General features: G+C 27.8%; 2 pseudogenes; both read left to right on the top strand.

The window, feature by feature from the left end:
- Window positions 1-18,637: 18,637 nt before the first annotated feature.
- LOC132933293 (uncharacterized) lies at window positions 18,638-19,768 on the top strand (annotated as a pseudogene).
- A 3,018-nt stretch (window positions 19,769-22,786) lies between these two features.
- On the top strand, window positions 22,787-23,578 carry LOC132934425 (uncharacterized; annotated as a pseudogene).
- Window positions 23,579-25,861: the final 2,283 nt, after the last annotated feature.

Raw genomic sequence — 25,861 nt, 5'->3', positions numbered from 1 at the left:
TGAATCCTCGTAAACATTTAGGGACGGAAAATAATTCGTTGATAATATAGTTGTATTTCCAGTCAAACTTAATGTAACAGATTCATACATTGTAAAAATTCAAGACATAAATGACCGCAGTTAAATGTATTGAAATCTTGATAGTTAGAATAGTTGTATACTATTTTAAACTCATGAAAATAATGTTGTAATTCAATTGGTGGTGGTAAATCACCAAAGCTATCGAAATAAACAACTTTGTCCTTATTTTTATAAAACGCTACCCAATGACTTCCGTCGCCTGAAGATATATCCAAGTTTAATACACCACATTCAATCGTATGCGGTTTTTTAGGTAAGTTATCACGTGAAAAGACTCCACGGAAATGATTGATTTTCAACTTTCCGACATATTTTATAATATCTTGAGACGAAAGCGGTCTGTTAGGTAGCGTGATCATCAGTTTTTTTTTCTTAACCTATTTTTGTTTGATTTCAAACCACTGCCTTTTTTTCTTTTTGAATTTTGAACAGCATTATACACACTAGCACCTCCAGACATCAAACTACCAAGTGCCGACAATCCTGCAAATATAGGTATTAAGGGAATTACACCTCCTGACTGCCTCGGTGCTAAAATCAGCCTTTTACCACCATTCTTTTTCTTTGAGATTCTTTTTTTTTTCGCTGCTAGTATACAATTTGTTTTTATAGCAAGTTTCCGTTTGCAACCCATACCTATTTTTCTTTTAGCTTTCATTGCGTTTGTTACTGCGTACGCAACTAATTTCTCTTTTCTAGGTGTATCTTTTGCTTTAAATCTCTCCCAAGCACGATTTTCTAGCACTTTATCAGCTTTATGTCTATCGTCTAAATTTTTACTCGTTGCATACACAATATCGTGATCACGACAAGCAGCATCCAATGGGTTTATTCCTTTATCACCACGATCTAGTCTCTTTTTTAATTTTGTACCAGGGCCGCAATACTGATAGCCTGAAACATGGGCTTCGAACGGGAGACTATTTATAAGAGAGTTTACTAATCCTTTTCCAGTCTTGTCTGACTTACACTTGCGAGTTGAACACGCCATCTATAACTGGCTATAAATTTAAAAAATCTAGAGTATTTATATGAAAATAATATGAATTTGATTGAGCAGAAAGATAAATTAGATGTTATAAAGTAGAAGTTCAGGTAGTAAAAAAACCATCAAGACATGGTTCGTTATTACCCGATACTATACGTGCTATAGTAGTTGGCCCCAGTGGTTCAGGAAAAACAAATATAATGTATAATCTGATCACACATGCAAACGGGTTAAGATTTGAAAATATTTATTTATACTCAAAAACCTCTAATCAGGAAAAATATGTTTTATTGAAAAAAATAATAGATGATATAAAGGGTGCCAATTTTTTCATATTTACAAGCGCTGATAAGGTTTTAAAACCAAACTTAACCAAGAAAAATTCCATCATCATTTTTGACGATGTGATATGTGGTCCACAGTCCGTAATTAGAGAATACTTTAGTATGGGTAGACATTCGGGTGCTAGCTCTGTATTTTATTTAGCACAGACATATTCTAAAATAACCAAACAGCTAGTAAGAGATAACGCAAACTTCTTAATAATACTGAAACAAGATGATACAAATTTACGACATATATTCAACGATCATTCATCTACAGATATGGATTTCTCAGAATTTCGCAAAATTTCTCATTTATGTTGGAATCATAGTGATTATGGGTTTATGGTCATCGATAAAACTCGGGAAATGAATGAAGGAAGGTATAGATGTGGTTTTCATACGTTCATTAAAATAAGATAATTTTATATGCTTATACTCATATATAAATATACCGTCACAAAGTAATTATCTGCATAGTGTTATCGGTAGTCACACGATACAGGTATATTACATTTATTATTTACAATGAACAAAGAAAAAGTCTTGTTGGAAAATTTAATAACATCAAAAAAAAATATTAAACGAAAAATAATGGAAATGAAACGCGGTGTTATAGATTCTGAAAACTATTTCCGTGAAGCATTTAAGCCAATAATTGAACCATTGAGTACACATACAAAACAAAATGAAATATGGAACACACAGTCAGGTTCATAAGGAACCAAAAAAAACAACTATAGAAGATATAGAATCTTATTACAATATTTTTAAAACTTCTGGAGTCCATTTAAAAGCAGATGGAAAACCTAGAACCTCGAGGTACCATAAATGGATGACTGTTGTAAAACCGTTGTATGATCGAATGAAAATGGAGGAAAAACAGTTTAACGAAGAAATAGCTAAAATTAATGAGAATACAACTCCTCGAATTAGCTTAAAATCATTTAACAATACTTTACCTTCTACTCCTTTTGGGTTATTTAACGCTAAACGTAGAAAAATAACACAAGAAATTGAACCATTTGATTTTAATCAATCAGCAAGCAGTTTTTCACCTGCAGATCACATGTCTACAGATATGATTAATTTTACTTCATCACCTGATCCTAAGACAGGCAGAGGTTTATATAAAGATGTATTACCTCAAACACAATTAGTTTATTATGACGATCCGAATGAGCTAGTAACTAGATTAAATCTTCTGACATCATCACAAAGTGTTGGTAATACTGGTGTCAATAATGAAATTATATCTATTTTAGAAGAACTGCGTGAGAGAAATATTATAGTATAATGACAACCTTAGAGAGTATAGCTAACGAGCTACATCGACCAGCGAGAAAAATATTTCCTAGACGTAGTGTGGTAACACGGTTTATTGACGACCTCTGGCAAGCTGATTTAATGGATATGCAATCTCATTCTAAAAAAAATTATGGTTTTAAATTCATATTAATTGTTATAGACACATATAGCAAATATGTATTTGTGGAACCGCTGAAAAATAAATCAGGTAAAGAATGTACAAAAGGAATGTTTAATATATTGAAAAAAGCTAAACCAAAATTTTTACAGACAGATAATGGTACAGAATTTTACAATGTCCAATTCCAAGATTTAATGAAAAAAAATAAAATTAAACATTACAGTTCATACAGTGTTATCAAATGTTCAATCGCGGAACGTGTGATTCGAACTCTTAAAAATAATATATATAGACATTTTACTGCAACAGGCACATGGAATTGGTACAATACAATATCAAAAATTACACATAACTATAATAACACAAAACACAGAACAATCAAATGTACACCTAGTGAAGCTCGAATGGATACAAACAGAATTAAATTTAACACATATATAATTTCTGAAACATTGTATAAACCAAAATTTAAAGTTAACGATAAAGTACGAATATCTAAGTATAAACATATATTTACTAAAGGATATACACCAAATTGGACAACGGAAATATTTACAGTTTCAAAAGTTTTACAGACAAATCCAGTTACTTATCAACTAAAGGATGAATCAGGCAGTGTAATTTTAGGTGGTTTTTATGAACAGGAAATTAAATTAACTGATTTTCCAAACACCTTTCTCATTGAACGTATTGTAAAAAAAGTTGGGAATAAAATGTTTGTTAAATGGTTAGGTTTTGATTCAAGTCAAAATTCGTGGATAACATCATCAGATATTTTAAAATAATGTTTTTTTTATGTATAATATTTATTTATTTATTTATTTATTTTTTAATAAAATAAAATATCAGTTTTTTTATTAAGTCGAATTAATTATTTCACATGATCTCCTGATCCTAATTAGTCTGTTTTGAAAACTATATATATATCTACAATCGATAAAAACAAAAAGCGTCATCTAGTGGTAAATAAATCAATGAAAATAATAATACTGCTGTATTTTGTTCCGCTAGATAACGCTTTTAAACTGAGTCATTAAGTCATTAATTTTTAGTTTTCTGACTTCTAACGAATCTTGAAAAATTTTTTATATAACAGTAATGTGATGTTTCATCATTATTGAACAGAAAAAGATCGAAATGTTTTTTTCTTTCAGTATTACAAATATACAAAGGAAAAATATGTTTTTTATCATTTAAACTATAAATATTAATTGATACATCGTTTGTACATTCAAATTTTTTCATCTGACTGATTGGTGTTGGAAAATCAATACATTTAAAATCTAAACCACTTTTTGTTTCTAACATTTTAAAATATTTCTTATTCAAATAAGTTTTATTCGATCGATTATCAAACTTAGATAGTATTGAATATTTAAAACATTTAGCATCGTTATTTTTTACATTTATAATTGCTCTTTTATCTTTTATATATTCAGGTAGATCTAGATACGTTCCTCCTCTGAGAGGATTCACTGTATTAATTCTCAATTGTAATACATCTATAATTTTAAGGGACCACCCAGATCCTTTCGCTAAAAACTGGTCTTGTTCAGATAATAATTTATTGAACATTCCATTTAGTAATTTATTGAAATCGGATGAATTACATGCAAGTGTATTAGAAGTTTTGAAAGCTATGTCCCGAACTTCTTGAGTGAGTATTCTTTCGTATACGCTATCCACATGTAAATTAAATTTTATAGATGATTGTAAACATGATTCTTTTAACTTTAAAATTAATTTATCTCTAACATAGTTAAAAAAAAGCGTGTAGTCTATAAAATTTAAAGTATTCTTAATCAAAAATGTTTTTGAACATTTCTTAAATCTCTCGATTTCAAATAAACCTTCATCAGAATATGACATTCGCTCGTGTTTTGTAACCGTTTTTCTTTTCATTATGAAACTGAAAAAATAGATTAAATAAAAAAAAACATAGGTAAAAGCAATCATAATATTGTAAATTTATTATAACATCAACTTCTTTTTTTTAAATCTTATGCAAGCAATTCAGAATATTGTTTTCAAAATATAATAAAAGTATTAATTCTAAATTATTACAAAGAAAAAAAGAATTGGTTAATATAATAAGAAATTACTCAGATTCTAATTTTCTTAACCGATTGTTTAGTTCTGTTAACCGACACTGAATATCTGCTTTACATTCACTTGAATAGTTTTCGAATCTATTATGTTCATTTATCAATTTATTTTTAAAAAATGAATTTTTCTTCATACTATCATTAATTTTTACAAATACTTTTCGAAATGCTTTCCGTTTCTCGATATAATAGCGTTTATTGTCACGCACCTGCTGTTCTGCTGCTAGAATTCTGCTTTTAATTACGTTTATTTCTGGGTTCATGATTCTGAAAATTACATAGAATTTCAAAAACTAACTAATTGATACGTTTTTTAAATCTAAACCACTTTTCCTAACATTTTTATTAAATTAGTTTTATTTGAAAACATTTATCATACCAGCAGATCTTATATACACAATAATAATTATATGATAAAATAATAAATAATAACAAAAAAAAAAATAATATTTTAATTATTTATTGAAAAACAGAATATTATTCGACATTATCTAATTTACTATATAAATTATTTAGACCTTTTTGAATATTTTTCTCGCATAAATAATTTATATATGTTAAATGTTTAAATTCGTTTATTAAATTCTGTTTTTCTTCAATAAGTCTTTTTCTGGTTTCTTTCAGCACCGCTTTTTGAATTTTTATTTTAATATTTTTAATATTGGAATAGAACATTTTTTCGTCAACATCTTGAGCATGATCATTTTCTTTTTGCTGTTCCAATATTTGAATGATTTGCTCGTGAATTAACGATTTGGCTTCCATGTTTTTTCTTTTTTTTTAAAAAAAAAATCTGGAAAAATTATATAGAATTTGTAAACTATCTGCCAGATAAAAAAAAATAATGCATATTAATGACAATAATTTATTTCCAACATATTTCTATTTTTTATGTTTTTTAACTTTTATATTAAAAATTTGTATGTATTAATCAAAAAAAGAAAATTACATTGAATACCTATATACATAAATATAAACTTATAATATTATTACTAATTATTCATAACAAATTTTTAAAAAAAAATTTTAACCTGATCTAAATCTTTTGCGCTTAGATTCTGCTGTTGTAATAAAATCTAACCTTTTACCGAAACAGTGTTCTCGCTTACGAAAATTCGTAACATATAAATCACTATATTTTTTACATATATCCATTTTTTCTTCTCTTAATAAAACTAATTTTGCGTTTAAATCTTTTATATAAGAAAAATTTGGGTTAGAGTTTGTTCTACTTAAATAAATAATGAATTTCAGGTTTTTAATTTTTTTTTTGAGATCTTTATATTCATATCTTTCTTTAATCTTATTTTCATCAATCATCTTCGTTAAGGTTACAATTTGTTCTCCATAATATTGAATTTGTTCATTACAAAAATCATATGAATGCCAAAAATTCATTATCTGTAATTTTTGACTAAATACATTAGTATAAAATATAAAATATTATATAAATCTAATTATTAAAGCGATTATTTATAAAACAACGAATGTACGTATATACGTATATATAATAATAACTAATTATATTATTCAAAGCTAAATAAAAAAACTTTAAAAATTAGACAATATAGCATTTATATCATAAAAAATAAAATTTTAGTTGCTAGTGAAGCTACGTCACACGATAATAGAAAAAAACGTGATAATTTATATGTTAGTTAATAGTAGATAGGGCGATTGTAACTATCGTAGAGTTCGTACGGTAACATTACGTTGTCACGAAAGCAACTACGTGTTTACTATCAACGTGCGACAGCAGCTTTCGAATAATCTTAACGTAAAAGCAATAAAAAAAAACATTATAGAAAAAATAATTTAAATTTATATATGTGTATAATATACGTTTTAGGATATATTTTATACAGTCATTAAACATTATTGAATATTTTAATATAATAAAAAAAATTTTTTATATTAAAACATTTTACGTAAGATAATATTACACGTGTAATACAACAATCACGTTATCTATAACAAATATTTACAATCAGCTATAGTATTTTAACATTGATAAAAACAAGGTATCGTGCAACAACTACTAGATAACGGTATCTATAGTAATTATCATGAAAGAGATTGACTATTAAAGATTTTTGAGGTTAGGTAATAATTATCAATATTATTGATGCATGATAAGCCCGATGTTCTATCTTATCTATGTAAATCTATGATAGTATGGTACATCAGTTATCTTCTATACTGTAGACGTGGTGTAATTCATTTTAGTATTATTACTCTATGGTGTAATTATAACGTATTATTGTTACTTGATCATAACTTAACAAAAAAAAGAAAACAGCTTATATTATAGTAGTGACTAAAAGTGAGAGTTGAGAAACCGTCTTTCAACTACTTCTATTTTAATGTTTTTATTTTAAATAATCTATGAAAAAAAATCTTTAAGTCTAAACACTCAATACCCATAGTAATATTATAAAACTGTATTATCATTACAACAATAAATTGTTATTATACAGGTGCTATACTATACGGATGCTCAAAGTGTAGTATCCCATTACATTTTATATACGATCTGAAATCGTTAGGATCAACTTTAATGTCGAATGTTAAATTGGTTAAGTTTTTACTATTATAGTCATCTATTTGCTTCTTAACTCGTTGCTTAATATCTTCAATTTCATAACAACCCTCTTCCAATGTAATAAAACATATCATAGGATCATTATTGTTTTCATTCTCAGCTACTTGTATAGAAAATTTATTATTATTATCATTAATATTTGGAAACGAATTAAATGACTGTAAACATAACAAAGCTATTTCTGAGTCCTCGTAAAGGTTTATAGGCGGAAAATAATTTACAGATAATATGGTAGCATTCCCAGTTAAACTTAAAGTAACTGACTCATACATTACAAAATCTAAGATATAAATTTAATGATGAGATCCGTGACGTTTAATATGCAGAACAACTGTTAACGTTTCGTTAAAATTGTCAATTGGATTATTGTTTTGGTCAACTAACTGAACAGTAATTGAATTAATATCTGTTTTGTTTAATCTGTAATATATAAGGTTTACCGGAGATTGAACAACCTTTGTTCCTCTTCTCCCACTTGGGAAAAACTCATATATCGAATGGTTTTGAAGTTGGTTGTTGAATGACCCATGTGCTATATTACACATTACTTTTATAGAATTAATTGTGTTTAAATTTGCAGCTTTATCCGATCGATGTTCTTCATGAAACGGTCCACAAACTTTCTTTCTATACCCAAAAACAGGTGCTATACTATACGGATGCTCAAAGTTTAGTATTCCATTACATTTTATATACGTTCTAAAATCGACAGGATCAATACGTACACTGAATGTCAGCTTTGTTCCGTAGACTTTATTAACTTGAGATAACTCTTCTACCATATATTTGTTAATATCTTTTATGTCACGGCATTCGACTGGTACAAAAAATTGAATTTTTGCTATTCTATCTGGAGGAATTGATTTTATTCTCAGCCGGTTATTAGTTGGATTTATAATATTTGGAAATGAATTGCACGTTTGCAAAGATAACAAAGCTATTTCTGAATCCTCGTAAACGTTTAGAGATGGAAAATAATTTACCGACAATACAGTTGAATTTCCAGTTAGATTTAATGTAATAGATTCATGCATTGCAAGAATTCAAGACATAAATGACCACAGTTAAATGTATTGAAGTCTTGATAGTTGGAATAGTTGTATACTATTTTGAACTGTCTGAAATAATGTTGTAATTCAATTGGTGGTGGTAAATCACTAAAGCTATCAAAATATACAACTTTGTCCTTATTTTTATAAAACGCTACCCAATGGCTTCCGTCGCCTGAAGATGTATCCAAGTTTAATATACCACATTCAATCGTATGTGGTTTTTTAGGTAAGTTATCACGTGAAAAGACACCACGGAAATGATTGATTTTCAACTTTCCGATATATTTTATAATATCTTGAGACGAAAGCGGTCTATCAGGTAGCGTGATCATCAGTTTTTTTTCCTTAACCTATTCTTGTTTGATTTCAAACCACTGCCTTTTTTTCTTTTTGAATTTTGAACCGCATTATACACACTAGCACCTCCAGACATCAAACTACCAAGTGCTGACAATCCTGCAAATATAGGTATTAAGGGAATTGCACCTCCTGATTGTCTCGGTACTAAAATCAACCTTTTACCACCATTCTTTTTTTTTGAGATTCTTTTTTTTTTCGCTGCTAGTATACAATTTGTTTTTATAGCACGTTTCCGTTTGCAACACATACCTATTTTTCTTTTAGCTTTCATTGCGTTTGTTACTGCGTACGCAACTAATTTCTCTTTTCTAGGTGTATCTTTTGCTTTAAATCTTTCCCAAGCTCGATTTTCTAACACTTTATCAGCTTTATGTCTATCGTCTAAATTTTTACTTGTTGCATACACAATATCGTGGTCACGACAAGCAGCATCCAATGGGTTTATTCCTTTATCACCACGATCTAGTCTCTTTTTTAATTTCGTACCAGGACCACAATACTGATATCCTGAAATATGAGCTTCGAACGGGAGACTATTTATATAGGGAGTTTACAAATCCTTTACCAGTCTTGTTTGAATTGTACTTACGAGTTGAACACGCCATCTATAACTGGTTATAAATTTAAAAAATCTAGAGTATTTATACGAAAATAATATGAATTTGATTGAACAGAAAGATAAATTAGATGTAATAAATGTAGATGTTCAGGTAGTAAAAAAACCATCAAGACATGGTTCGTTATTACCTGATACTATACGTGCTATACTAGTTAGTCCCAGTGGCTCAGGAAAAACAAATATAATGTATAATCTGATCACACATGCAAACGGGTTAAGATTTGAAAATATTTATTTATACTCAAAAACCTCTAATCAGGAAAAATATGTTTTATTGAAAAAAATAATAGATGATATAAAGGGTGCTAATTTTTTCATATTTACAAGCGCTGATAAGGTTATAAAACCAAACTTAACCCAAGAAAAATTCCATCATCATTTTTGACGATGTGATATGTGGTCCACAGTCCGTAATTAGAGAATACTTTAGTATGGGTAGACATTCGGGTGCTAGCTCTGTATTTTATTTAGCACAGACATATTCTAAAATAACCAAACAGCTAGTAAGAGATAACGCAAACTTCTTAATAATACTGAAACAAGATGATACAAATTTACGACATATATTCAACGATCATTCATCTACAGATATGGATTTCTCAGAATTTCGTAAAATTTCTCATTTATGTTGGAATCATAGTGATTATGGGTTTATGGTCATCGATAAAACTCGGGAAATGAATGAAGGAAGGTATAGATGTGGGTTTCATACGTTCATTAAAATAAAATAATTTTATATATTTATACCTATATAAATATACCGTCACACAGTTATTATCTACATAGTGTTATCGACAGTCATACGATACAGGTATAGTACTTTTATTATTTACAATGAACAAACAAAAAGTTTTATTGGAAAATTTAATAACATCAAAAAAAAATATTAAACGAAAAATAATGGAAATGAAACGTGGTGTTATAGATTCTGAAAACTATTTCCGTGAGGCATTTAAACCAATAATTGAACCATTGAGTACACATGCAAAACAAAATGAAATATGTAACACACAGTCAACTGTACTAGAAAATAAATCAGAAACCTCATGCACTAGTGAAGATGATGATGATAACGAATTAAATTCACCATTTGAAAATTTTTTAAATAACCGTCCTAAATCAATACGTTATGATAAATCCTATGGTATGCATTATGATAAAAATAGTGATTCATATAAAATAGGAAAACATTCTGTAACTTTTAGTCACGGTAAATTACTGCTGCTTAATAAATATTATAAATTCACACCAGGTTTATGGTCTTTATTATGTGAGAAGGAACCAAAAAAAACAACTATAGAAGATATAGAATCTTATAACAATATTTTGAAAACTTCTGGAGTCCATTTAAAAGCAGATGGAAAACCTAGAACCTCAAGGTATCATAAATGGGTGACTGTTGTAAAACCGTTGTATGATCGAATGAAAATGGAGGAAAAACAGTTTAATGAAGAAATAGATAAAATTAATGAGAATACAACTCCACGAATTAACTTAAAATCATTTAACAATACTTTACCTTCTAGTCCTTTTGGCTTATTAAACCCTAAACGTAGAAAAATAACACAAGAAAATGATCCATTTGATTTTAATCAATCAGCAAGCAGTTTTTCACCTTCAGATCGTATGTCTACAGATATGATTAATTTTACTTCATCACCTGATCCTAAGACAGGTAGTGGTTTATATAAAGATGTCTTACCTTAAACCCAATTAGTTTATTATGACGATCCGAATGAGCTAGTAACTAGATTAAATCTTTTGACATCATCGCAAAGTGTTGGTAATACTGGTGTTAATAACGAAATCATATCTATTTTAGAAGAACTGCGTGAGAGAAATATTATAGCATAATGACGACCTTAGAGGGTATAGCTAATGAGCTACATCGACCAGCGAGAAAAATATTTCCTAGACGTAGTGTGGTTACACGGTTTATTGACGACCTATGGCAAGCTGATTTAATGGATATGCAATCTCATTCTAAAAAAAATTACGGTTTTAAATTTATATTAGTTGTTATAGATACATATAGCAAATATGTATTTGTGGAACCGCTGAAAAATAAATCAGCAAAAGAATGTACAAAAGGAATGGTTAATATATTGAAAAAAGCTAATCCGAAATTTTTACAGACAGATAATGGTACAGAATTTTACAATACTCAATTTCAAGATTTAATGAAAAAATATAAAATTAAACATTACAGTTCATACAGTGTTATTAAATGTTCAATCGCAGAACGTGTGATACAAACACTTAAAAATAATATATATAAACATTTCACTGCAACAGGTACATGGAATTGGTATAATACAATATCAAAAATTATACATAATTATAATAATACAAAACATAGAACAATCAAATGCACACCTAATGAAGCTCGAATGGATACAAACAGAATTAAATTTAGTACATATAAAAATGTACAAACATTGTATAAACAAAAATTTAAAGTTAGCGATAAAGTACGAATATCTAAGTATAAACATATATTTAGTAAAGGATATACCCCGAATTGGACAACGGAAATATTTACAGTTTCAAAAGTTTTACAGACAAATCCAGTAACTTATCAACTAAAGGATGAATCAAACAATATAATCTTAGGTGGTTTTTATGAACAGGAAATTAAATTAACTAATTTTCCAAACACCTTTCTTATTGAACGTATTGTGAAAAAAGTTGGGAATAAAATGTTTGTTAAATGGTTGGGTTTTGATTCAAGTCAAAATTCGTGGATAACATCATCAGATATTTTTAAATAATAATTTTTTATGTATAACATGTAATACTTTTATAATAAATGCCAGAAAAAAGTTGAAATAATTATTTGTTTTCAGTTTGTAATTTTTTTAAAAACAAAAAAAAAAAAAATTTACTTCACTACCGTTTGATAGCGCTTTCTGTTTATACCGATTGGAGATTTATCAAGTCTTTTTTTTCTTTAATTATATAATTTATCTAGTTTGTAGTGACCATAAGCCAAAGTATTTATCCCGTCGTCATTTATATAACGTTTATCGTCATTAGCGCTTAGAACAAGTTTGTTCATTGTTTTCGATTGAACAACATGTTTGTTTGATTGGATAAAATTCATGACCCTGTGAGTTAATTTATCCTTAACAGATAAATGGTTTATAAAAGCGTGTAGTATATCCTTATAATTTTCGAATTGCATATGTTTTTTAATAATATATTTCTTTACGCCTTTTGCTTTTTTTTCCTCAGTACCGTCTACAGTTTTGTACGCATATAATTTCGGTCTTAATGAAACGAATTCTTTAAGTATAATTCCTTTCAATTCATCCTTGAAAAAGCCTGGCTGACTTTTATGTAATTCGCTAAAACAATAATGGTCTTTGGGATAGTTAGATGTATCAAAATATGGTAATAAATCATTTTTTAAATCATTGAAAAAATTTGTAGTTTGAATAGCGTATATCAAGGAATCAGTATCCGAATATAAAGAACTAATTTTAGTACCATACCTTTTCTTCATGACATTATAGTGAAAATCGTACATAAATGTTTTCGAAACGTCTAAAATTGCAAATCCCACATAAATTGCCTTATCGAATTTAATAGTTTCCTTATGTTGGTGAATAGCCATGAGATTCTTAGAGTATATGGTTCTGTCTTTAAAACTAGTTTTTACCATTAGTTTGTTCGCTTTTTTTTCTGATGAAACCAGTTTTATAGAAGTTCTTGCTCGAACATTCTCCATACATTTACCAAAAACACTATTAATTAACAACTTCCAGAAATTTTTTTCAAACTCATTTTTTGCTTCTGCCCTCATTTTTGTACAAAACTCAATATACGATGCCATCCATTTTTTTTGTGAAAAGCGGATAGCTCGATGAATTTTTACTAATTTAAGGCCGTGAGAAATCGCTTGTTTTAAATTTTTGTAATGTACAATATAGTTTTTTTTTCGGTGATAGAGTAGTTAACAATTTCTCAACTTTCGAATTTGGTGGGCATTCGTTAAACGGTAAAAACGGAAAATCATTATGGGTTTTATGTAAATGTTTAGGGTACTCGATATCAACTTCTAATATATATCCTACTTCAGAATCTTCAGAAATTTTAGTTACATCTATGTCGAGATCATCAACCCATTCAAAATCTTTAAAAGGTAGTTCTGTCAACATAGACTTTCCATATAAATTTACACAGTCGAGATATGTAATCCAAGTAATCGGTTCATTCGAATTATAGTCCAATCCTTCAATATTTGGTATGTTTGCTTTAGCATATCTTTTAGTTGATTGACAAATACCTCCTCGGATTGATTTTTCGAAGTAGAGTAACATATTATAATCCTTTAACCTCTCTAATTTAACCTTTGTATACTTAAGCATACAATCAAAAGCAAATCCAGCGGCAGTCATATAATGAGCAGGATCTATTCTGAGAGTAGATAAACATATGTCTCTAAAATTTTCGAACACGTCAGCTAGTATGGTAACATCAGTTTTTAAATAAAGATCGCTATATTCACCCTAAGTCTTTACGTCAAATGTATTCCATACATTTTTTGCATGTCTATAATCTTCATCACTAATTTGTTCATCTGTTAACGAGTTATAAAATTCAAGCTTTGATGGTAAAAAAGCATTGTCTAATTTACTCCAACTATCGACATATTCGTAAGGGAAGACTCCTTTCCGTGTAACTAAATCTAATGATTTGATTGAAAATATTTTTAGGGTTTCTCTAAACCTCAACTTATCTTCAGATAAATTGGCTGCAAGTTTACTTAGCGACTCACTCATAAAACGGAATGTATCGACAAATTTAATACTAAATCTAGGTGCGATTTCCTTGCTAAAGGATATATACTTTTCCGATGAATTAGGAATAATATGAATATCTTTATCATCGCAACCTAGTTCCCGAATTATGAAGTGACTATCATAAGATAAATTATGAAAGAATATTGGAACGAACGATGGACTAGTTATTTCGAAATTACATTGAAGACAGAGACATTGCCTATATTTGCCAGTAAAATGACAGTGATCTCGAACTTTAACCAAATTATTGTTTTTAAAATGTTTTGAACATTTTTGACAGAACTTGGTTCTTTGAAAACGTTGTTCCTCTTTATCAGTTAATTTGTCCATCGGTGTATTAATTTGATAAATGTTATTAATTTCATTTCCAATATCGATCATATTTTTCATAAATTTTTTTGCAGCTTTCTCACCTCTATAAATAATTACTTTCGTCGGAATTTCAAACTGTTTTACCAGCTCTTTCGATATAATACTATAGTCAACTTTTACATAAAACCCATAACTCATAATTTCATGTAAATGTGTAACATGAGTTTTCTGATTTTTTTTGTTTTTTACGTCTATTAATGAATTTATTAGGTTGTTTAGGAGTTAATATACATTCGAAATCTGCATAAATGACAAATGGAATCCTCTGCGTTTTTTTATAACCTTTGAAATAGATGAAATCATCATCCCCCTCTTCAAACATTATAGGCCTCCCCAACGGATTCTTTCCACAATTGCGTCGATGTTCATTTAATCCTTCTACACCCCAAAGCTTACTTTTGCACGGTTGAGTACCAAAAGTTGTGAAACATCTCTTACAAATAATTAGCTTCGAACAATTTTTCGTTTTCTGACTTCTGATTAATCTTGAAAAATTATGAATATAACAATAATGTGATGTTTCATCATTATTATACAAAAATAGGTCAAAATGATCATTTCTTTCGGTATTACATACATACAAGGGAAAAATAGTTTTTTTGTCATTCAAACTATAAATATTTATTGAAATATTGTTTATACGTTCAAATTTAGGTATCTGACTGATTGGTGTTGGAAAATCAACACATTTAAAATTTAAACTACTTTTTAACTCTAACATCTTAAAATATTTTTCATGAAAATTAGTTTTATTAGAGCAATTATCAAACTTGGATAATAATGCATATTTAAAACATTTATTATCACTATTTTTCACATTAATAATCACTCTTTTATCTTTAATATGCTTAGGTAAATCAATATATGTTCCTCCTTTAAGAGGATTCACTATATTGATTCTCAACTGTAATGTTTCTATTACCTTAAGCGTCCATCCAGAACCTTTCTGTGTAAAATCTGTCTCTTCCCGCAACAATTTATTGAACATATCGTTTAGTATTTTTTTAAAATTAGATGAATTACATGCAAGAACATTAAAAGTTTTGAATGCAATATCCTGTACTTCTTGTGTAATAATTCTTTCGTAAACACTATCCACGACTAAATTAAATTTTATAGATGTATTTTTACACGATTCTTTTAACTTAAAAATTAATTTCTCTGAAATATAGTTAAAAAAAAGCGTGTAATCTATAAAATCCAATGTATTTTTAATGATAAAAGTTTTCGAGCATTTTTTAAATCGTTCAATTTCGAATAATTCTTTATCAGTAGAAATTGTCCGCTGGTATTTTCTCACCGTTTGTCTTTTCATGATGAAACTGTAATAGAATATATAAAAAAAAAAAAAAATATAATAATGTAGAAAGATCATTTTATTTAAAATATCATTCAAATAAATTAATACATTTAGAATATATTTACAAGACATAAAAAATAAAAAAAGCTGTTTTGAAGTGAAAAAATAATGAATGAAAACAAGAAAATTATGAATTACTATTAACCATTGTTCATATAATTGTACTGTTCATATAATATAGATAATTCTTTTCGAATATTTTTTTCACGTTTCTTATCTGTATGTAGCAAATGTAAATCATCATTTGCAATCTTTTTTTTTTCATTCATTATTTTTTTTTGTTTTAAACCCGCTTTTTTTATTTTTATATCAATAATTTTAATTTTTTTTTTAAATTCTACTGCTGCCTCATCCATTGCTTGATCAATTTGCTCGGCCTTTCGGATAACATCGTTAATTTCATCCATAATAAATGATTTTGATTCCATTTTTTATTTTTTATTTTTTTTTTTTTTATTCTGAAAATGTCATAGTTTTTTTTTATACACTAACTGATAGTAATAAAAAAAATAAAATAGTGTATATTAATTAGTGAATGATACTTATAATAATAGACTAGCTTATGTATTCACACATATGTATAAATATTATCAACAAATTAAAATAAATTATATTTATACATCATCTATAAACATTAGTTTGTGATTATTATGTCAAGTTTACTTCAATTAATAAATAAAACATTTTTTTGTATGGTTGGTATATTTAGCTTATTTACAATTAAATAATTGAACAAAAAACTTTTAGTTTAGAATGTTTATTTATTTACATGTGTCTATCATCAAATTATTTTTTAAACATAAACATAATAAATACAATACTTTATATTAAAAAAATATAATCTTATTTTGTTTTTAACAGATTGTACCCAATTCCTGTAACTGATAATTAAGATTTTGTATCTGCATATTAAAATTATTTATACATTGCCAATAGTCGGTACATCTAGAACGATAAAATATAAGGATCTTTTCTTTCTCTTCTTTAAAAAAAAGCAATTTTTCTTTTAATACACATGTATGTATATAATATTCGTTAATATAAGTTACATTGAGAGAAGGAGAAGGACTTATTCTAGTTAAAAACAATTGATATTTTATATTTTTAATATTTTTTTTATTCTGTTTAAGTCTCCATCTTCTCATGAAATGGTCTTTTTCATCCGTTTCTGTATAACTTTCAATCATTTGTTTATAATAGTCTATTTCGTTTAAAATATCATTGTGAGAATTCATTATCTAAAATGGTTAAAAAAATGTTAGAACTAATATATATAAAGAAATATGTTAAAAAAAAAATCTGATAATTAGAAACTGGTTCCTATATCAACTAGCATTGCGTATAATTTAAAGTTAGCTGATAATCAAGTTTTATATCATGTTATTCAATAAATATAATCATTTACATACTGTATACGGAATACAAACTTGTTTTTAAACGTATCCCTACTTTTTAGCATTTTTTAATCATTAAATATACATTATGGTAGTTAAAATGACTATAATATATCAGTCAGCATAGTGAATAATTTAATTTAAGCTAATATGTCTATATTTTATATATTATAATAATCAAGTTTTTATATTATGTTATTCATATAATTATAATCATATACATACTGTATACACTTGTTTTTTTTTCAACTTATTTCAACTTTCTAACATTTTTTTAACCATTTAATATACAACATGATAAACATAGATATTTTAATTAATCAACCTTTTAAATTTAAAAAAAAAAAATTAATTATAAAAACCTTGTACATTTAATATTAAAATTACTAATAAAACTATTGAATAACGGTTCATTATAACCACTTATAACCACTTCCCTAAACGCTTATGTTATGTTATGTTTTTTGCTATCGTGTATTATTTTTTCGTTTAAAAACTAGTAAAGATGTGGAGTTTTAGATTCGATAAGATGATTTTTTTTTTAAAAAAATATATAAATAATGAAATAAATAGGTACTTACATTAAATATAAATGCCGGTGTTGGACTGGTAAACTATGTAGGTTTGAAGTATTTTCCAATGTTGAGTGATGAATCCTTATTGATGATGTCGATGCTGGACTGGTAAACTTGGTAGGATTGAAGTATTTTCAATATTCGATGGTGAATGACTGCCGCTTGTTGTTGCTGGTAGAGAACACAAGCTGGACTGATATCGTTTGACTATCAAATGCTGCGTTATATAGTCGAGAATCATCTCCTACTTTCCTAGTTATCGTTTAAAACTTACATTCTATTCGAAGAAATCGTATGACCTGTTCATGTAATATTAATTTTAAAAACAACTAAGTTTAGTAATAGTAATTATAATATATAATGTATGTATTGGTGTTGACCGTAGTCCGGAATATTCATTTAAAAATAGCTAGGTCAAATTTTAGGGCGTTGTCCGAATAAAAACTAGTATCGATAGGAGGTCGTATAAGACCGTTGGCGGAATAAAACTGGGCGTTGTCCGAATAAAAACTAGTATCGATAGGAGGTCGTATAAGACCGTTGGCGGAATAAAACTGATATTTAATAAGAGGACAAATTAAGGGCGTTGGCTGGTTTAATGAACATTGCTATGAATATTCCACATTTCAAAGTATCTATGGTAGTGGAAACATTACAGTATATAAGGCTAGCGTATTAACAGCAATATTACAGTCAACATTCAGCAACTAGAACTTCTTCATCATCTATAACAATTCAGCTTCAAGATGTCTTACAGAACTTCGATCATCGATTCCGGATCAGAGGTTAGTAATTGAATCACTTTAATAACTAAAGCAAATTGGAGGTCAGTCGTAAAACTACTCAACGCTATGGTTATAATAAATTCGTGGTTGATTATAACTTTATTTTAAATATAATATTAAAATTAAATAATAATTAGAGTGTGACTGTAACGTTGCTCAATATTGTTTTAGAGATCGGCTGTAAGCCACTCATACATTTATAGTTATTCACCTTAGTTTATGTTTTATAGAACGAATTTGAGTCCCTGGACACAAAAATGAAGCCTTCTACTTCAAAGCAGGTCAAAACATCGTTAAAAAGAGGGGCTGAAAAAACAGTAGACAAAAAAAACAAAAAAAACAGATGAAAACAGTAAGATAAATAATAATTTATCATATTAATACTTTATCTAATATTCTAAGGTTATGAATTATGGCATGAATTTATTTATTTGTTTTTTTTTTTTAGAGTTCATCATACAGAGAAATTCTCGAAGAGAAATTGCGGGCGGAAGAATTTGATGAAGAGATTTTTAATTCTGTCACTTTTCGTCAGGGAGATGGTTTGGCTACCATCAAAAGCCAATTTAATCCAGACGAAAAGCCGACGGATTATTGGACGATAACACATTACAAGTGTGCGAATATACACAACGTCCCAACAAAGGAAAGGTAAAGACTAGACTTTGGTTTATTTTTTAATTAAAAAACTATTGCTAAATGAAAAAATCATTAGTTTTTATTCACTGCTAAACTGATTGAATAATTAATTTATGTTGCAGGTGGCGACACTCTGAGGTATCTGTCAAGGTGACGACATCGGACAAGTCAAAAGATCAGACTCTCAATACAAGTTTAAACGAGACCATGCAGGTTATATTTGATGTAATTTTGAAAGACCCTGAACGTCGTACAATAAGAAATAAATTAGCCGCATGAAAAAAAAAAAATGTAGTATAAAAATATTTTTATTTATTTAATAAAAAAAACAATACATAAATATAAATGAATTTGTATCATATCATACTATTAAGTCCTGTAAAATCATGTCAGACATTACATTAAAATGAAATTGTAAAATCTCATACAAAAATGAAGTGTCATCGTTTTGTAGATGAGAATAATAACTAAAATCATAGTTCTGTATATACTGGTTTGTGAATTCGTTTCTCTGGCAACTGATGGGCAAACCACGGACATCGTTTTTAATCAGTTCGTAAGCTGCATCGAATGTTGCTTGAAAACTCGGTAGACGTTTCTGTTTTTCTGCGATATAAAGGTCGACACAATGTTGAAGTTGTTTTAGTCTGCAGAAATCTATATGCGAGAGTGTAATATAATCATCATTTATATGCAAGGTTATTGAACTCTGCTTCACATTAATTGAATATGTAAAGTTCTCAGTAATTTTTACACGTCTACACCTGGTATGTAAGTTGTTAGTAATTGGATTGTAATTAGATTCAGACATGAGCGTACACCATTGCTCTAAATTTAATGTAATAATTTTTTTCGTTAACTTACACTCTAATAACACAATAATTGAAATTTGTTTGCTGATTAATAGTCCAACCGTAACACTCTTCTTACCAAATGGACGTATGTCAAATACCGATTTTGACACAATTACCGGTAGACCCATAACAAATTAAAGTTCTTTTCTTTTTAATAATTAAAAAACCTTTAAACTATAAACGTAATTATTTTTTTTAAAAATTTGATGTAATATAACCGATGAGGGATATACTTTGAACTGAAAGCGTTTTTACTTTGCAAGCGTATTATATACTAAACTTGATAGATAAAAAAAAAAAAAAAAATGCAAAAAATGTGAACGTATAGCATAGTCGTCTACTGCATGTAGTAGAGGGGAGAATTACATATACTTACCTGTTACCTGAAAACATTTAAATTATTGCTATACGCGCTAACCCACTAGGCTATACGTTCACGAGATATTAAATCAAATATTAACACATATAAGTTGTTTTAAAAAATCAACATTTATTTTCATTTACTATAACATAATATAATAAAAAAACATGATTAACAAACGGTATCGTATGACCCAGTTTCACAATTACAAATATGTTCGGTTTTACAATATTTACTTAATATGTTTTGAACATATTGATTACCTTTCATTAATAACACATATAAACACCTTGGGCTGAATCTGCAATGTTCAATCCATGGATCGTCCAGCCTTTCCCAGTTATGAAGAATAAGTCCGCAACAAAAGCATTCTACAACATCATCCACTCCTGAATATTTTAAGCCACATTCAGACAATGTATATTTATTTTGAAAAGTATTTTTTGGGAATAATTTGAATGTTTTAAATCTTGATGAAAACGAAGAAAATTCTGGATGAACTGCAGCCGGATTATTTCGTATACGATAAACTAATGATTGAAAATCATTTGAACATTTTTGAAAGTTCATTTTTGAAAAAAATTTATAAATTGTAAAACAATTTAATGAAATTTTAAGAAAATAAAGTAAAATGAGACACAACTTGAGTAAACGGCGGATCATTGACGACTGAATATAAAAAACGATTAGCTTATAACTCAAAAGTATATAAATTAAAAAAAAATATAGACATTCATTAATTAGATAAATTACAGTGAAACCAACCTAAATGAAAAAAAATGTGAATATATAGTAATATTTAGTAATTATAATTTCAGTTTTATAATAAGGCTTGTGTTCTGTATTTTAAATAATTATTCCATTTTAGTAATAAGGTTTGTTGAGAAAAAAACCATTTAGCATGTACACTGTAAATATTTGGACAAAACTGACTTTGAGTAATACTCTTCATAATTTTTACACGGTAAAATTATTGTGTCCAAGGGGGACATCCTCCCTTGAACGGTGTGAAATTACCGTGTAAAAAGTGTACAAATTCTTCATAATTTTTACACGGTAAAATTATTGTGTCCAAGGGGGACATCCTCGCTTGAACGGTGTGAAATTACCGTGGTGACACAAAAAGTAGACTGTGAACATACAAATGTATACTACTGATAAAATTCACATAGATACAGTGACACTTGATAAAAATTCAAATACATTTTTAGAATGTAATACAGAAACTAATGCTGAAGAACAATGGCAAAAGAAAGGGATGTCAACAACATTTAAAAATAATCGATATAAAAAATCTTACCTTAATCCACAAGCAGGATTTGAGAACCTCGATCTCAACAAAAAAGGATCAGAAAAACAAATTGTATTTTTAAAAAATGGAAATAAATTTAACAACAGTAAAAATCATAATGAAAATGCTGATGCGGAGTACGAAAAAATTGATACAATTCACATAGATACAGTGACACTTGATAAAAATTCAAATACATACATTTGTAATTATACAGTTACTAACAATTTAGATGAAAAGTTAAATGAAAGTCAACAAATCAATGAAGAAGTATCAGGTATCCTACATCCATGTTTAGCGTGTAGTAATGGTAATTTTCCTACAGGAGCCCATCGTTGTGTACAATGTACCAAGCCAGTTAATTCATTTGGCTGTTCGGTAAAAAATATAGATAGTGATGAGGGATATGGTGAGACACGGATTTGTTTGACCTGTGTAGAATGTAACACAGAAACAAATGCAGAAGAACAATGGCAAAAAAAAAAGGGAAGTCAACAACATTTAAAAATAGTCGATCTAAAAAATCTTACCTTAATCCACAAGCAGGATTTGAGAACCTCGATCTCAACAAAAAAGGATCAGAAAAACAAATTGTATTTTTAAAAAATGGAAATACTTTTAACAACAAGCCTCAGACAATAAAAAACATAGGAAAAGTTATATTGAGAAATACTTGTTCTGTTGATTCTATATTAACATCATTGGCCTATGCAGCTGCAGACAGTAGTAACTATCTTTCATTCTTGGTAAAACATGAAAAATCTGATAGAACAGCAAAATTTATTACTAGAATGTTAAGTAAAAAAAATGTAAAAATAACTAGTTTGTATAAAGAACGAATAGAATTATTGGCACTGCATTACCCATATAATGATGAAGAGCATACTCTAGTAGGTAATATACAACTAATTGATGTTATGGGAACATTAAAATCTACAACAAATTGCCATCATATACAAACGTGAATTGTTGTAAAAATATGTTATGTCCTAATTATATGACTGTACAAAAATACCCAGTTATTTCGTTATGTGCTTTTGATGATTACATAAATGTACAAGAAGAAATTGAAAAATACTTTTCAACTGAAGAAATAGACTGTATTGAATGTCCGTCAAGAAGGAAAAATACATTCAATGCAAAATCCCATATATTGATTGAGCTTATGTCACTTCCAAAAGGTAAAATAAATTACCTTCATACTTTACAATTATTATATATTACCAAAATTCTTAAATAAAAATTGATTGACTAACTTGTATTTTGTAGAACTTGAAGAATCGACAAGTTATGCAGACATTACAGAAATCTGTAATGTTCCACAAAATTATGCAAAACCAGTTTTATGGGACTTGGAGGAAATACCGAAAATATTAATAATAAGAACCAAAGAATACTATTTAAGAAGTGCAATCGTATTTGTAAGTGGGGATCGCTCTGGTCTAAGAGTATCCACTGGACATTATAAGTCAATAGTATGGCGAGACAATGAGCGGTGGGAAGTGTATGATGACCTTAAAGAAACAGCTAAAAATCCCCATGGAAAAAAACAAAATGTAGAATTTTTAATATACACAATATAAAGTTTTTTATGAATATTATTTATTTTTTTATAACTTTATTACCTACTTAAAATATTGTAGCACAAATTTGATATCAAAAAGAGGGTAAGTAAGTGGATGTCGCTCTGCTGTATAGTAGTTTACAAGTGAGTTACTGTAATGGATGGTATTAAATTTGAATTCAATGATATAACATCATTGTATACGAAAAACGATTCTGATCGGAGACGAGCTTTCAGTCTTGGATATTTTATAGAATATTAATTAAATTATTTATTTTTTAAATGTAGGTACCTATAATAGAAATTCATTATGTTACGTGGAACCTTGTTTCAAATTTTCAATCCTTAGCTATAAAAGTTAATCATTTTATAAATTTTTAACTAAAGAATTTGTAAATTTTCAATTAAAAAAATTTTGTCAACATTTGAACTTTAAATGGCTATAAAAAAAAAAAGTGCCTTAATATTTTTATCTTATGGGGAACCTCATATTAAATTTTCAAGTTTTTTGAATAAAATTTTATTGACCTTTATAGAATAAAAAACTAAAGAAACGGAAAATTTCAAACGTCTATAAATAACTTAAAAATTGTTGAAATATTTTGAAAATTTTATCAAGTATAGGAATTGATAAAATAAATATTTGGTGTATACTCGTATTTCAAGTTTCTACAATATTATTCGTTTTTATTTAACAACAAAATAAGAATATCGGTACAACAGAAATTGAGTGAATATCTAATATTGTAATTCAAATGCTCATAAAAATTTAATTTGACTTTCCGGTAGACATTTTTTTTTTATAAAAGTAGACAAACTCGTGAAGAATCTTGTATAGAATTTTCAAACCTTAGATTTGAAAAGAAAATTTTTTATGAATTTCTAACTCAAAATAAATTGCAAATTTTCGTGATTTTTACATATTTTATAGAAATTCTAACTTTCAATGCTTATTAAAAAAAAATTGTGACTATGTATTTTTAATATTTTTTAACTACTTTTCCAAAAATATATTAGAAGTCTTGTATCAAATTTTGAAGCTTTTTTATCCTACGAATAAAATTTTATCGTCATTTATAAAATAAAAACTAAAAAATATTGAAAATTTCAAATGTCTATGAATAACTTGAAAACATTTGAAAATTTTATTTACGTATAGAAACTGCCAGTATAAACATTCTGTGAAAATTTCATGTTTCTACGGTAATTAGTTTTAGAGTTACACTAATATCTAAAATCGATTTTTTCACAATTTGATTTTGCGTAAAAAATCCCGTTTTTTGTTAATTTTTTTTTGGTTTTTCACGGTGCTTTTGAAAAATATTGGGAATTTAAAAAAAATGAGCTCCCCATTGCACCAACTAGATTCACTCTCGAACCGGAAAAGCTAATGAAGTTAAAAATCGAAGCATTATTTCGACAAGTTCTCGTGTACACACACAAAAAAAAAAAAAACATAGTAAAATCAATACATTCTTCGCTCCGCTCAGAATCTAAAAGACAGAACTAGATTAAAATTGACAATAGTGTTAATAGCATAAGAGGTAAGACGGAAATTAAGAAGATAATAATTATCTGGAGAGCAATAAACAAAAGGAAAAATATAAAATAAACAGTTCTGTGCTTAAGTAGAGAATGATATTCAAGAGAAAAGAAAAAGCCAAAGTTTAAAAAATAAGTTCTAGAATCTACCTACTACCTAGTAAGATAAAATTATAATAACTATAGAATTATAAATTAATCAACAACAACTATTTCTACCTACAAGGTTGTGCAGTATCTTAGATACAATATTGATACAAGATACTCGATAACACCCGTTAGATGAAATAGTATTTTTTTTTTTTTTTTTGTGGGGGGGGGCTAATCTTAGATAGTTACCACAGCACAAAGTGTACAAAATAAAGTACATAATACTGTTCGGTTCAAAGTTGAAATTCGTGAAAATTAACTGATCCGGGTGCTGGGGTAACGTTACCGCAGCACCCGTAAGATGAATATGTAAATAGAATTTTGATTTGCTAACTTCAAAAATTGATTTGCTATTATTTGCTAACTGTTTGCTAACTAACGGCGTTTGTTTGGAAACAATCGGACAAAGTGGGTGGGCTGGAATTTTTTTTTCTAAAATCGGCCAAAAATAGAATTTTGATTTGCTAACTTCAAAAATTGATTTGCTATTATTTGCTAACTGTTTGCTAACTAACGGCGTTTGTTTGGAAACAATCGGACAAAGTGGGTGGGCTGGAATTTTTTTTTCTAAAATCGGCCAAAAATAGAATCTTGATTTGCTAACTTCAAA

The sequence above is a fragment of the Metopolophium dirhodum genome, chromosome 1 (genome assembly GCF_019925205.1).
Source record: "Metopolophium dirhodum isolate CAU chromosome 1, ASM1992520v1, whole genome shotgun sequence".
Taxonomy (NCBI): domain Eukaryota; kingdom Metazoa; phylum Arthropoda; class Insecta; order Hemiptera; family Aphididae; genus Metopolophium; species Metopolophium dirhodum.
The sequence above is the reverse complement of the archived record's forward strand: the minus strand, read 5'-3'. Positions and strand labels throughout refer to the sequence as shown.